Genomic DNA, 16,263 nt, shown 5'->3' on the forward strand with positions numbered 1-16,263 from the left:
TTACTTGATTTTTGAGATAGTTTGTCGTGCATGACTGTTGTTTCCGAGCAAAATTTGTGGAAAATGGTCTGTTTGGACTGGGACTGCACTCTCGACCAGTTTTTCTCCGTTTTTACACAAAACACTGTTGAGGGAGAGAAAAAACAATATTTTGTCTAAATCTTCTGTCGAGCTTTTCTATTTTTCATGATAAATCCCCTGGCCAACGTGCAATTTAATGCATTACTTAATTTTTGAGATAGTTTGTCGTGCATGACTATCGTTTCCGAGCAAAATTTGTGGAAAATGGTCTGTTTGGACTGGGACTGCACTCTCGACCAGTTTTTTCTCCGCGTTTACACAAAACACTGTTGAGGGAGAGAAAAATAATATTTTGTCTAAATCTTCTGTCTAGTTTGTCTATTTTTCATGATAAATCCCCTGGCTAACGTCCAATTTAATGCATTACTTAATTTTTGAGATAGTTTGTCGTGCATGACTATCGTTTCCGAGCAAAATCTGTGGAAAATGGTCTGTTTGGACTGGGTGGGACTGAACTCTCGCCCAGTTTTTCTCCGTTTTGACACAAATCACTGTTGAGGGAGAGAAAAACAATATTTTGTCTGAATCTTCTGTCTAACTTGTCTATTTTTCATGATAAATCACCTGGACGTGCAATTTAATGCATTACTTAATTTTTGAGATAGTTTGTCGTGCATGACTATCGTTTCCGAGCAAAATGTGTGGAAAATGGTCTGTTTGGACTGGGATTGCACTCTCGCCCAGTTTTTCTCGGTGTTGACACAAGTCACTGTTGAGGGAGAGAAAAACAATATTTTGTCGCAATATACTGTCTAGTTTGTCTATTTTTCATGATAAATCACCTGGTCAACGCGCAATTTAATGCAATACTTAATTTTCTAGATAGTTCGGCTACCAGGACTATCGTTTTTGAGCAAAAAGTGAGGAAAATGGTATGTTTGGATTGGGACTGCATTCTATTGCCAAGTTTTTCTCTGCGTTGACACAAGACAATGTTGAGGCAGAGAAAAAACAATCTTTTGTCTAAATCTTTTGACAATCTACTTTGTCTATTTTTCATGATAAATCACCTGGCCACCGTTCAATTAAAGGTATCTTTCCTTAAATTAAATTCCTGAAAGTTGCTACTTTCAGGAAATTTCATTTTTTGGCCAAAATTGAAAAAAATGCCGGGGGTTATCCTTACATATTTAGTCAAAATCGGCCCAAAATTGACTTTTCTCAAAGCAAGGCAGCAATTCATCTGGATGCTAGAGGAACATCAATCAATACTCTAAAACACATAATTTTCAAGATTTGGGCAAAAATCGTTAATTTTTGAGTAAAAAAAATAATGTTGTGGCGATTTTACCTTAATTTTCAAAAGAATTTCCCCTTTAATAGCACAACTGTCCAGCAATCGATTTGGAATGCGTTCTAGGACCCTTAAGGCATCTTTCTAGCAACATTCAGCAAATTTCATTTTTTGGCCAAAATTTAAAAAAAATGCAAGGGGTAAGCCTTACATTTTTAGTCAAAATCGGTAAAAAATTGACTTTTCCCAAAACAAGGCAGCAATTCATCTGGATGCAAAAGGAACATCAATCAGTACTCTGAAACACATAATTTTGAAGATTTGGGCAAAACTCATCAATTTTTGGAGAAAAAAAAGGTAATTTTTTTAGAGATTTTATCTTAATTTTTCTACAGAATTTCCCCTTCAATAGCACAACTGTCCAGCAATCGATTTGGATTGCGTTCTAGGACCCTTAAGGCATCTTTCTAGCAAGTTTCAGGAAATTTCATTTTTTGGCCAAAATTGAAAAAAATGCAAGGGGTTAGCCTTACATTTTTAGTCGAAATCGGCCAAAAATTGACTTTTCTCAAAACAAGGCAGAAATTCATATGGATGCAAGAGGAACATCAATCAATACTCTGAAACACATAATTTTGAAGATATGGGCAAAAATTGTCAATTTTTGGAGAAAAAAAGGTAATTTTTGGAGCGATTAACCTTTATTTTTCGACAGAATTTACCCTTCAATAGCACAAATGTCCAGCAATCGATTTGGAATGCGTTCTAGGACCCTTAAGGCATCTTTCTAGCAACTTTCAGGAAATTTCATTTTTTTGGCCAAAATTGAAAAAAATGCAAGGGGTAAGCCTTACATTTTTAGTCAAAATCGGCCAAAAATTGACTTTTCTCAAAACAAGGCAGAAATTCATCTGGATGCAAGAGGACCATCAATCAATAGTCTAACACACATAATTTTGAAGATGTGGGCAAAAAACGTCAATTTTTGGAGAAAAAAAAGGTAATTTGTTGAGGGATTTTACCTTAATTTTTCGACAGAATTTCCCCTTCAATAGCACAATTGTCCAGCAATCGATTTGGAATGCGTTCTAGCACCCTTAAGGCATCTTTCTAGCAACTTTCAGGAAATTTCATTTTTTGGCCAAAATTGAAAAAGATGCAAGGGGTTAGCCTTACATTTTTAGTCAAAATCGGCCAAAAATTGACTTTTCTCAAAACAAGGCAGAAATTCATTTGAATGCAAGAGGAACATCAATCAATACTCTGAAACACATAATTTTGAAGATATGGGCAAAAATTGTCAATTTTTGGAGAAAAAAATAGGTAATTTTTGGAGCGATTAACCTTTATTTTTCGACAGAATTTACCCTTCAATAGCACAAATGTCCAGCAATCAATTTTGAATGCGTTCTAGGACCCTTAAGACATCTTTCTAGCAACTTTCAGGAAATTTCATTTTTTGGCCAAAATTGAAAAAAATGCAAGGGGTTAGCCTTACATTTTTAGTCGAAATCGGCCAAAAATTGACTTTTCTCAAAACAGGGCAGAATTTCATCTGGATGCAAGAGGAACATCAATCAATACTCTGACACACATAATTTTGAAGATTTGGGCAAAAATCGTCAATTTGTTGAGAAAAAAAGGTTAGTTTTTTAGCGATTTTACCTTAATTTTTCGACAGAATTTCCCCTTTAATAGCACAACTGTCCAGCAATCGATTAGGAATGCGTTCTAGTACCCTTAAGGCATCCTTTAGCAACTTTCAGGAAATTTCATTTTTTGGCCAAAATTGAAAAATATGCAAGGGGTTAGCCTTACATTTTTAGTCAAAATGGAGAAAAAAAAGGTAATTTGTTGAGGGATTTTAATTTTTCGACAGAATTTCCCCTTCAATAGCACAACTGTCCAGCAATCGATTTGGAATGCGTTCTAGCACCATTAAGGCATCGTTCTAGCAACTTTCAGGAAATTTCATTTTTTGGCCAAAATTTAAAAAAAATGCAAGGGGTAAGCCTTACATTTTTAGTCAAAATCGGTAAAAAATTGACTTTTCTCAAAACAAGGCAGCAATTCATCTGGATGCAAAAGGAACATCAATCAATACTCTGAAACACATAATTTTGAAGATTTGGGCAAAACTCATCAATTTTTTGAGAAAAAAAAGGTAATTTTTTTAGAGATTTTATCTTAATTTTTCTACAGAATTTCCCCTTTAATAGCACAACTGTCCAGCAATCGATTTGGATTGCGTTCTAGGACCCTTAAGGCATCTTTCTAGCAAGTTTCAGGAAATTTCATTTTTTGGCCAAAATTGAAAAAAATGCAAGGGGTTATCCTTACATTTTTAGTCGAAATCGGCCAAAAATTGACTTTTCACAAAACAAGGCAGCAATTCATCCGGATGCAAGAGGACCATCAATCAATAGTCTAACACACATAATTTTGAAGATGTGGGCAAAAATCGTCAATTTTTGGAGAAAAAAAAAGGTAATTTGTTGAGGGATTTTACCTTAATTTTTCGACAGAATTTCCACTTTCAATAGCACAATTGTCCAGCAATCGATTTGGAATGCGTTCTAGCACCCTTAAGGCATCTTTCTAGCAACTTTCAGGAAATTTCATTTTTTGGCCAAAATTGAAAAAAATGCAAGGGGTAAGCCTTACATTTTTAGTCAAAATCGGCCAAAAATTGACTTTTCTCAAAACAAGGCAGAAATTCATCTGGATGCAAGAGGAACATCAATCAATACTCTGAAACACATAATTTTGAAGATATGGGCAAAAATTGTCAATTTTTGGAGAAAAAATAGGTAATTTTTGGAGCGATTAACCTTTATTTTTCGACAGAATTTACCCTTCAATAGCACAAATGTCCAGCAATCGATTTGGAATGCGTTCTAGGACCCTTAAGGCATCTTTCTAGCAACTTTCAGGAAATTTCATTTTTTGGCCAAAATTGAAAAAAATGCAAGGGGTAAGCCTTACATTTTTAGTCAAAATCGGCCAAAAATTGACTTTTCTCAAAACAAGGCAGAAATTCATCTGGATGCAAGAGGACCATCAATCAATAGTCTAACACACATAATTTTGAAGATGTGGGCAAAAATCGTCAATTTTTCGAGAAAAAAAAGGTAATTTGTTGAGGGATTTTACCTTAATTTTTCGACAGAATTTCCCCTTCAATAGCACAATTGTCCAGCAATCGATTTGGAATGCGTTCTAGAACCCTTAAAGCATCTTTCTAGCAACTTTCAGGAAATTTCATTTTTTGGCCAAAATTGAAAAAGATGCAAGGGGTTAGCCTTACATTTTTAGTCAAAATCGGCCAAAAATTGACTTTTCTCAAAACAAGGCAGAAATTCATTTGGATGCAAGAGGAACATCAATCAATACTCTGAAACACATAATTTTGAAGATATGGGCAAAAATTGTCAATTTTTGGAGAAAAAATAGGTAAGTTTTGGAGCGATTAACCTTTATTTTTCGACAGAATTTACCCTTCAATAGCGCAATTGTCCAGCAATCGATTTGGAATGCGTTCTAGGACCCTTAAGGCATCTTTCTAGCAACTTTCAGGAAATTTCATTTTTTGGCCAAAATTTAAAAAAAATGCAAGGGGTAAGCCCTACATTTTTAGTCAAAATCGGCCAAAAATTGACTTTTCTCAAAACAAGGCAGCAATTCATCTGGATGCAAAAGGAACATCAGTCAATATTCTAACACACATAATTTTGAAGATTTTGGCAAAAGAAGTCAATTTTTGGAGAAAAAAAGGAATTTTTCTGGCGACTTTATCTTAATTATTTTCATCTTAACATAACCTCTAGGGGCGACTATTGATGGTCGCCTCTAGCGGTACCTACTTCTAGGGGCGACTATTGATGGTCGCCTCTTGCGGTACGTATACCTCTAGGGGCGACTATTGATGGTCGCCTCTAGCGGTACTTCCTCTGGGGGCGACTATTGATGGTCGCCTCTAGCGGTACCTACTTCTAGGGGCGACTATTGATGGTCGCCTCTTGCGGTACGTATACCTCTAGGGGCGACTATTGATGGTCGCCTCTAGCGGTACCTACCTCTGGAGGCGACTATTGATGGTCGCCTCTAGTGGTAAATACTTGTTTATATTAATTTTTCGACAGAATTTCCCCTTCAATAGCACAATTGTCCAGCAATCAATTTTGAATGCGTTCTAGGACCCTTAAGACATCTTTCTAGCAAGTTTCAGGAAATTTCATTTTTTGGCCAAAACTGAAAAAAATGCAAGGGGTTAGCCTTACATTTTTAGTCGAAATCGGCCAAAAATTGACTTTTCTCAAAACAGGGCAGAAATTCATCCGGATGCAAGAGGAACATCAATCAATAGTCTAACACACATAATTTTGAAGATGTGGGCAAAAATCGTCAATTTTTGGAGAAAAAAAAGGTAATTTGTTGAGGGATTTTACCTTAATTTTTCGACAGAATTTCCCCTTCAATAGCACAATTGTCCAGCAATCGATTTGGAATGCGTTCTAGCACCCTTAAGGCATCTTTCTAGCAACTTTCAGGAAATTTCATTTTTTGGCCAAAATTGAAAAAAATGCAAGGGGTGAGCCTTACATTTTTAGTCAAAATCGGCCAAAAATTGACTTTTCTCAAAACAAGGCAGCAATTCATCTGGATGCAAAAGGAACATCAGTCAATACTCTAACACACATAATTTTGAAGATTTTGGCAAAAGAAGTCAATTTTTGGAGAAAAAAAGGAATTTTTCTGGCGACTTTATCTTAATTATTTTCATCTTTACATAACCTCTAGGGGCGACTATTGATGGTCACCTCTAGCGGTACCTACTTCTAGGGGCGACTATTGATGGTCGCCTCTTGCGGTACGTATACGTCTAGGGGCGACTATTGATGGTCGCCTCTAGCGGTACTTCCTCTGGGGGCGACTATTGATGGTCGCCTCTAGCGGTACCTACTTCTAGGGGCGACTATTGATGGTCGCCTCTAGCGGTACCTTCCTCTAGGGGCGACTATTGATGGTCGCCTCTAGCGGTAGGCCCTACCTACCTCTGGAGGCGACTATTGATGGTCGCCTCTAGTGGTAAATACTTTTTTATATTAATTTTTCGACAGAATTTCCCCTTCAATAGCACAATTGTCCAGCAATCAATTTTGAATGCGTTCTAGGACCCTTAAGACATCTTTCTAGCAACTTTCAGGAAATTTCATTTTTTGGCCAAAATTGAAAACAATGCAAGGGGTTAGCCTTACATTTTTAGTCAAAATCGGCCAAAAATTGACTTTTCTCAAAACAGGGCAGAAATTCATCCGGATGCAAGAGGACCATCAATCAATAGTCTAACACACATAATTTTGAAGATGTGGGCAAAAATCGTCAATTTTTGGAGAAAAAAAATGTAATTTGTTGAGGGATTTTACCTTAATTTTTCGACAGAATTTCCCCTTCAATAGCACAATTGTCCAGCAATCGATTTGGAATGCGTTCTAGCACCCTTAAGGCATCTTTCTAGCAACTTTCAGGAAATTTCATTTTTTGGCCAAAATTTAAAAAAATGCAAGGGGTTAGCCTGACATTTTTTGTCAAAATCGGCCAAAAATTGACTTTTTTCAAAACAAGGCAGAATTTCATCTGGATGCAAGAGGAACATCAATCAATACTCTGACACACATAATTTTGAAGATTTAGGCAAAAATCGTCAATTTGTTGAGAAAAAAAGGTAAGTTTTTTAGCGATTTTACCTTAATTTTTCGACAGAATTTCCCCTTTAATAGCACAACTGTCCAGCAATCGATTAGGAATGCGTTCTAGTACCCTTAAGGCATCTTTCTAGCATCTTTCATGAAATTTCCTTTTTTTGGCCAAAATTGAAAAAGATGCAAGGGGTTAGCCTTACATTTTTAGTCAAAATCGGCCAAAAATTGACTTTTCTCAAAACAAGGCAGAAATTCATCTGGATGCAAGAGGAACATCAATCAATACTCTGAAACACATAATTTTGAAGATATGGGCAAAAATTGTCAATTTTTGGAGAAAAAAATAGGTAATTTTTAGAGCGATTAACTTTTATTTTTCGACAGAATTTACCTTTCAATAGCACAATTGTCCAGCAATCGATTTGGAATGCGTTCTAGGACCCTTAACCCTAAAGGGGCCGGGGGGGCTGAATCCGCCCCCCCCCCCCTCAACATTTTCCGCGATAGCTTCTAAAAAAAAAATTTTCGCGACCCGAGCTGTTATGACTTTTTAGCCTCGAGCTTTGCGCATCTTTTGATACCAAAAATATAAAAATCGGACCACGGGTTGGCACGTAGCGAAAGATTTTCCGGCGCTACGCGCCGTGAAAACTGAATTTTCGCATATACGTCGTGTACACCGAGCAGAATTGCCATTCATACATATTGTGGCGAATCCCGTCCGGGTCAAGTTTGACTCGGTACTGCACAGGCGAGCGGCAGCCCTACAGCACTGTGGGGGAGGTCGTTTGGCAACCATATATCGCCGCGCGCAACACTTTTTCCCGGGGACCCTATGGAGCGGAGATAAATACCAGGCAGAGCAGCGCAGGAACCCAATAATCTGACAAAGAGAGATCACTCAAGAGCCGCGGGGTTTTCCCTTTATTATAACTAAGACGCCTTAATCACTTCAGTTAAGTTGCAGATTCCTTAAGGGATTGCTGTTCCTTAAGGTTTAGCCTTGAGGTTCCTTAAGGGTTTCCTGTATCCTTAAGGGATATAATCGAGTTTCCTACTGAGCCTTAGAATTACTGACAGAGAGGTTTATTACTGAAGGCACTTAATAGAAATTATTACTGAATGTGATAACTTGTGGGGAGGTTCAACAATATCGGTCCTGAACTGTGCTCGTCACTAACTTTATCAAATACGTCAGCTTGACATACCCCGCGCTATGAGCTGCTGCAACTAGATTCGGCAAACCGCCGCCGCCACGGACTCTCTGACACGGCTCCGACAGTCCCGCTGTCTCGGACACTCCGATCAGCCTCTCTCACGCTGCTCTGGGATCCGGCGGTCGGTCGCTATACCGCTCCGCCTCGCTGCTACCAGCTCCCACTACACACCAACAGCAACGCTGACGCACACAAGCCTAGCGCCCTACAACAACTCTCTTAGAGCTCCGCCGTCACACGTCTCTTCAGTCCGCTAGCTCCACAGCAACTCCCGCCACGTACACACACGAGGCACAGCGCGCGCAAACCGCTCAAGGTCACCTAAGCAGCCCACTGCGCATGCTCAGCAAGTATGGCACGCCTCAGCGCTATGACGCGCGAAAGCTACAAGCACTCAGGCCAATTTCGTTACACAGCCCCAACCTTAAGTTCGGACCGTCCCGGTCCGTTAAACTGAAAAACAACCAAAACGAAATTAACTGAGGTGCCATCTTATACAATGAAAATATAAAGTTCACTTATACACAAATAAGCACCTTTACCTTTAAGGCTACTGTGGTCTCCTTAAGGGAAATTTAAAGAAAGGTAAGATTCTGAGGTTCCTTAAGGGAGCTCCTTAAGGGAGTGTCCAAAACAAATCACACCTGATACGGCTTTATCAAAAATAGACAAGGATCCACTTTCTCCTTCAGGGAGTTTATACACATGAAATACAATCACAACATACCTCAAGGACGTCTATATAATCAAAAGTAATTACCCTGCTCCTTGAGGGAGTTTACACAAAGATCATCAATAAATACAGTATTCCTTAAGGGAATGCGGTAGCTAATGAAGGCAAGATCGGTCTCTTTTTTTAACAAATATACTCTCTTATAAAACTTTTACACTGTTCCAAAACTAAGTTAGAAACAAGTAATGCTTTAAGTTAAAAACAACAATGTAAACCTTAAGAAAACCTAAACTCTACTTGAGGATGAAACCGGCCGTAAACTCCACATCGTAGGTCCTCTCTACGACCTCTTCAGATACCTTCAACCCATTCTGAAACTGGCTCCTGGTGCTGACCTCCTTCACTTGACGAACATTCCCGGCCATCATCACTTCCAGATCAGCAGTATCGATCGGAGTCGCCCGTCGCCACCCAGGGTTGCCACTACTGACCCTGCATACTCTGGCTCGTGGTGGTTCCTCCAGTGCTGACGTCTTGGCCTGCCCGTGCTGAATATCTGTGGCAGGTGGAAAGGTGCGTTTCCGAAGATCCCCCTCCTGATACCGTAGAGAGCTTCCCTGAAGTGCTCGCCCAAGGTTAACAGAAATAGAGGCGTCGTCGTTGAGGTCTGTTTCCTCCCCGTCGCTAGCTTCTGCCTGGACATCCTGCCTCATTGACATCATCCCTTGTGGTTTCCCTCCATATACCATCCTGCGTCTCGGCTCCACACTGTCGAGCAGAGACACGGAAGCTGGTGACAAGGATATCCCAGCCACATCATCTATCTCTAACTCCCTGCCAGGTGTCAAGGGGACCTGAGTTTCTTCCTCCTCGGCCTCCTTCTTCTGCGGTTCCCCCGGTGGCTTATCAACACTCTTAGCTTCCGTTCCCATTGTCGGTAGGAGGTAGTCCATCCCAAGGATTCCATCCATCTCCAATTTGGCAAAGATCGCCCGCACTGGGGAGGTAGTCTTCCCAACTTGAACCTCTAACCACGCTCCACCTATCGTCTCTATGGAGTGACCGTCAGCTCCATACAGCCCTACTCCCTCCGTGCTCAATGTTCGCCTCTGTTCCTTCGGTATCTTGTAGTATATCGCCCCTGTATCTATTAACATAAGTGTCTCTGCTCCCCTCACACGTGCACTCACATAAAGTCCTCCCTTCCTTTGGTCCCTTGAGGGAAGTGTAATCCCCTGAGGTATTCCTCCTATTGTTTGTGGTCCTTTCGAATCGTCAGCCCACCCTTGGACCCCAGGGAAGGCTGTTTGTCGTTTCCCGACTCTACGTTTTGTTCACGTTTGGGTGCTTTACAGTCCCGTGCAATATGTCCCTTTTCCTTGCAACTGTAACACTTGTCGTTCTTTGGTGCAGGACAGTTCCTAGCAAAATGTCCCGAGGCTTTGCAGTTGTAACACACGTCCTGTGTTCTGCCTTTCCATCCCTTTCCAGATCTCGGTCCAGAATCATAACCCACTTGTTTCTCCTGGCTACCCTTACTGATATCCTGTAGCATCGACTGGATTTTTCCAAAGGCTTGTCCCATGGACTCCTGTGTTTCTCTTATCTCTCCCTTCAGTTCCTTCATCGTAATTTCGTCCTTGCCTTCTAGTACTCTAGCAAACTTCCTAGCCTTATCGCTAGTCCTACGATCCTCTGTCTGCAGGAAACTCTGTGTTTGCAACGCCGCCTTGATCGAATCATCAAGGGTGGCAGGCTTTGAACGGAAAATCCCCTCCCTGATTTCTCTGTCTTTCACGGCGTCCATGAAGTGTCCCTTCGCCAGTCTCTCTCTACTCTTGTCTGAGAACTCCGGGTACGCCAATGCTGCAAGTTCTCTCACACTGGCTCCGAGCTCTTGCAGGGTTTCAGTCTCGCCCTGACGACGATGACGAAGCTCCATTAGATGGAAATCTGCCTGTTGTCCTGGTCCAAAACGTTGATCTAGTCTGTCCAAAAGATCCTTAAGTGAAAGTTCCTTCCCCTCTGGTTGGCATCCCAGCACCTTCAACGCCTGTCCCTGAAGGCTGGCCGCTAAGAATACAGCAGCCTGGCTGTCCTTCCATCCATTTGCTACGCAACAAGCTTGAAAATGTGCCTTATAGTCCTTCCATGGCACTTTTCCACTGAACCGGTCAGGACAAATATTCGGTTTCCTAATTCTGTCCTCACTTTTCTTAGTTTCCTTCGCGGTTACCAAGGATGTCTCCTCCGTTTGTCTAGTGTTTGCAGGTGTGCCTGGTATCCCTAGTATTGAACTAAAAGTGCTTGAGACAGCAGGAGTTGGGGTGAACAGTTCCGGTGTTTCAGTCCGGCTTATTTCCTTATCCTCGATGATTGATTTCATTTTCTGTACTTGTTCCTCAAGTTCCCGTTTTTCCTTGAGTGCATCCTCGTACATGCTTTCGGCCTGGTGTGCCTCCATCCTCAGAACATCCAGCTCCTCCTCCATCCATTTAGAATCCATCACTGCAGATGCAGTCTCCTGAAAGTGTCACGCCTTATCCCACTTCTGACACCAATGTGGCGAATCCCGTCCGGGTCAAGTTTGACTCGGTACTGCACAGGCGAGCGGCAGCCCTACAGCACTGTGGGGGAGGTCGTTTGGCAACCATATATCGCCGCGCGCAACACTTTTTCCCGGGGACCCTATGGAGCGGAGATAAATACCAGGCAGAGCAGCGCAGGAACCCAATAATCTGACAAAGAGAGATCACTCAAGAGCCGCGGGGTTTTCCCTTTATTATAACTAAGACGCCTTAATCACTTCAGTTAAGTTGCAGATTCCTTAAGGGATTGCTGTTCCTTAAGGTATAGCCTTGAGGTTCCTTAAGGCTATCCTTAAGCACTGTATCCTTAAGGGATATAATCGAGTTTCCTACTGAGCCTTAGAATTACTGACAGAGAGGTTTATTACTGAAGGAACTTAATAGAAATTATTACTGAATGTGATAACTTGTGGGGAGGTTCAACAATATCGGTCCTGAACTGTGCTCGTCACTAACTTTATCAAATACGTCAGCTTGACATACCCCGCGCTATGAGCTGCTGCAACTAGATTCGGCAAACCGCCGCCGCCACGGACTCTCTGACACGGCTCCGACAGCAGTGGCGTCGCCAAGGGGGGGCCAGGGGGGGCACGTGCCCCCCTGGAAAACCTAGTGCCCCCCGAGTGCCCCCCCATCTGAGATTTGGGTTGGTAAAAAAATATATAAATATTTGGTTATATTCAACTCCCATCATCTGAGTTGGTTTTTCATAAGGACAAAGAAGCACAGTAATTCGTATTTTCTTCAAATGAGCTGCAAATGTGGCACCATTTTGCATCTAGCCCATCCTCCGTATGCGAAAATTTTCCAAAGGGGAGGGGGGCACCCCCTCCCCTTAGACCCCTCCCCCAGGACGGCGATCCGTATCCACCTAAGTGCCCCCCCCCCCCCCATCAAATGCTGGTGCCCCCCCGTGCCCCCCCAGACTGAAAAGTCTGGTGACGCCACTGTCCGACAGTCCCGCTGTCTCGGACACTCCGATCAGCCTCTCTCACGCTGCTCTGGGATCCGGCGGTCGGTCGCTATACCGCTCCGCCTCGCTGCTACCAGCTCCCACTACACACCAACAGCAACGCTGACGCACACAAGCCTAGCGCCCTACAACAACTCTCTTCGAGCTCCGCCGTCACACGTCTCTTCAGTCCGCTAGCTCCACAGCAACTCCCGCCACGTACACACACGAGGCACAGCGCGCGCAAACCGCTCAAGGTCACCTAAGCAGCCCACTGCGCATGCTCAGCAAGTATGGCACGCCTCAGCGCTATGACGCGCGAAAGCTACAAGCACTCAGGCCAATTTCGTTACAATATGAATAATTAAATAGCCATAATTCCAAAACCCTTTGACCTATAGTCATGAAATTTCTTGGGCATGTTTAGAAAGAGTTGCGCAATGCATGTGCTGAGTTTCACAAATTTTCGCCACTCGATGGCCGAGATCTAAGGGAGGGGGCGGAATCTCCCCCCCCCCCCCCCGGCTGAGAGATGGTCAAAATAACCCGGCCCCTTTCTTTCTAGCAACTTTCAGGAAATTTCATTTTTTGGCCAAAATTGAAAAAAATGCAAGGGGTAAGCCTTACATTTTTAGTCGAAATCGGCCAAAAATTGACTTTTCTCAAAACAAGGCAGAAATTCATCCAGATGCAAGAGGAACATCAATCAATATTCTGACACACATAATTTTGAAGATTTGGGCAAACCTGGAACTTTTGTCTAATTTTATTAACTGTTTCTGTTTAAAAACACAGACAAGATTGTCCCCACAATTTCTTTTTACATGCACGCATTGTCGTTTATTGAGACACTCTATAGAAGAAAAACATACCACGGCTAATGTAAATGCACACGGGTTAGTTAAAGGGAATATACATCATTTGCTTTTGCTGTAATTTTCAGAAATGGATGGAATTGGGGGTTGGAAATATATAGCAAATATAGTTACACTGACTTTTTTGAGGTTTTGGGTTCGAAAATGCTATAAAAACCAAGAAAACAATCATTTTCCTGTAGTCCGGTTCCCTGACTCCTTATAAGAAGAAACAGAGCAGTTTATTGGGGGAATTGTAAGGTCAGGGAACCAGTCTAGCTGGCTTGTACCCGTTCATAGGTGTGTAATCGATTGCAAACAAGTGCGATGGTCAATTGGGGCCAGTAAAAGCAAGTTTTTTCCAACGCTGGTCGGCCGACCAGCGTTGGAAATTGATACAAAAATACCACTTTTCTTGAAAATGACAGTATACCAGGTGCCATGATTTTACAGGATGCTTTACACTGTCATTCACTAACAGTCCAGCAAGGTATTTCAAAATGATTTGGTAGTTTTATTTTTTGATGTTTGCAAATGTTGTATTTTCCCTTTAAGAGTCTGTTTCTGTGCCTGGCTGGCTAGTGAAAAAAAAAACATTTAGGTCGAACCCGGTCAATGTGGGATAACGATTATTTCCATACTACATAATATATCACACACACAAAACACATAAGAATTGAATCACAGGTCGTACTACATTTATACTTGTACAGCAGTAATATACAAAGTTTACAAACATAATTAAATAAAAAGTACGCCGGGAAAAAAATCAGGAAAGAGTTGCTAGCTTAAAGCTGGTAAATCTATAGTTCAACTAATACACATTGTTTCAAAAAAGTCTGCTTCTCAAGGATATGGGAGTATTAGATTAAGTCATTTTGGATCATGCACAAGTGAATGGACATTTTAGAAGGAAATATACTTGATATGTCATGCAAGGGCGGATCCGGGGGGGCCAAAGGGGGCCATGCTCCCCCCCCCCCCCAAAAAAAAAACGATACCAATTTTTGTTAATTTTTATGTGACATCGCAATAAAGGGAGGCAATGAGTACACCACCATCTTTTCCTCAAAAAAACATTGGTTAAAGTGGTCAGAAATTGCCTCAGATCGCACCACAGAGCATCTAGAATCCAAACATTTTTCGGGGCCCTTGAGCGGGCCCCGACCCCACGCCGTAATTTTTTTGACCCACTTTTTTGGGGGACCAAAATTTGTTTTTGCCCCCCCCCCCCAAATTGTTTTCTTGATCTTATCAAGTAGAAAATGCATCAAAGTTACAAAATCATGATAGACATATATTAAAATAGATATATATACACAACCAACAATCAGGAAGCAGTAAATATAACAAAAGCCAGAGAACTTCCAGATGGAAAACATTTAAAATCGTTCTTTTTTTCCACTTTATTTAATGAAATGTACATGAATTAATTCAATTGAGCAGTATATGATTTCATCTACTGTTTAGTTTTAGGAAAGGAGTATTAATAACGTTATGAAAACCTATACAATTAAAAGAGTAAATTGATGTTGTGCCATTATACCCTGAAAAACCCAACCAATTTAACCCTAAAGGGGCCGGGGGCGGAATCCGCCCCCCCCCCCCCTTCGACTTTTTCCGCGATAGCCTTTAAAAAAAAAAATTCGCGACCCCAGCTTTTATGACTTTTTAGCCTTGAGCCTTGTGCATCTTTTGACACCAAAAACATAAAAATCGGACGAGGGGTTGTCGCGCAGCAAATTTTTTTTCCGGTGAAAACTGAATTTTCCCATATAAGTCGTGTACACAGACCAGAATTGCCATTCATACGTATGAATAATTAATTAGCCATAATTCCAAAACCCTTTGACCTTTGGTCATGACATTTCTTGGGTATGTTCATGAAGAGTTGCTCTATGCATGTACCGAGTTTCAAAATTGTTCGTCACTCGATGGCTGAGAACTTAGGGGGGGGGGGCAGAATTCCCCCCCCCCCCCCCCCAGCTCAGAGATGGTCAAAAAAACCCGGCCCGGGCCCCTTTAGGGTTAATGCAAAAACCTTGCTCAACTGGGTTAAGATAGGACTATCAAAAACCCTGTAAAATGATTCCGCCTGAAATGGTATCGTTCAGTAGAAAACAATCAGAGGTGGTTAAAAAGTGTGCCTTCTGTTACGTGCATTGGCAACGGAATCCAGTAATAAAATCTCAAAAATTCTGCATATGTTTTCTGTTTTCTCAAAATGTTTAACCTTGCGCAGCGTTTACAAAAAAACTTTACAACAACTCGTCAACTGCTGCCCTCTGGGCAGCAGGTACTTTCCCGCACTACGCAAGACCCTATTCATAGCAATGCAACAAAAAGCCACGTGCCAGACAGTGTCCAGACAGTTGCCAGACAGTGCGCTGGAAAGATAATTGACTGACGGCTGTGGTATGCAGTTATGAAGGGAGATGACTGTGTCAAGTTACAGGTCTTTGTTGATGTTTCAATGAGACTTGGCAGGAGGCGTGGTCGAAAGTTTGTTGACACGGCCTGGGTGTAGCCTTGGCTGCAAAGTTCATTGAACCAGCTTATTTGGCAAGGGTCGAATGAGGATTAAATGGAAGGTGACCGTCATTAGCCCTCAATTTTTTATTTTTTTTTCAAAAATTTCAGTTACCTGGGGCCCAAAGGGCAACAGGTCACTCTGCGCAAGGATAATGGCCAATGAACTCAAACTTCAACAGTTGTTATGCATCCTAAGATTTTGAGCAAGGTTGTTGCTTTAAACAAAAAAGACAACAAAAAATGCACAAAAAGCAAACGATCCTACGTACCTTTCAATTTTATTCCAGAATTGGGAATTATTGTTTCTGCACCACTAGAACTTTGTTTAACTTGCGTATATCTCTTCGTCACTCCAAAACTATTATATAATATTGGATCGCTATGAGGGCGATATACAAGGCTATATTGCACAAGCTATAATAATATTGCA

Source organism: Patiria miniata, unplaced genomic scaffold (genome assembly GCF_015706575.1).
Source record: "Patiria miniata isolate m_02_andy unplaced genomic scaffold, ASM1570657v1 HiC_scaffold_13, whole genome shotgun sequence".
Classification (NCBI taxonomy): domain Eukaryota; kingdom Metazoa; phylum Echinodermata; class Asteroidea; order Valvatida; family Asterinidae; genus Patiria; species Patiria miniata.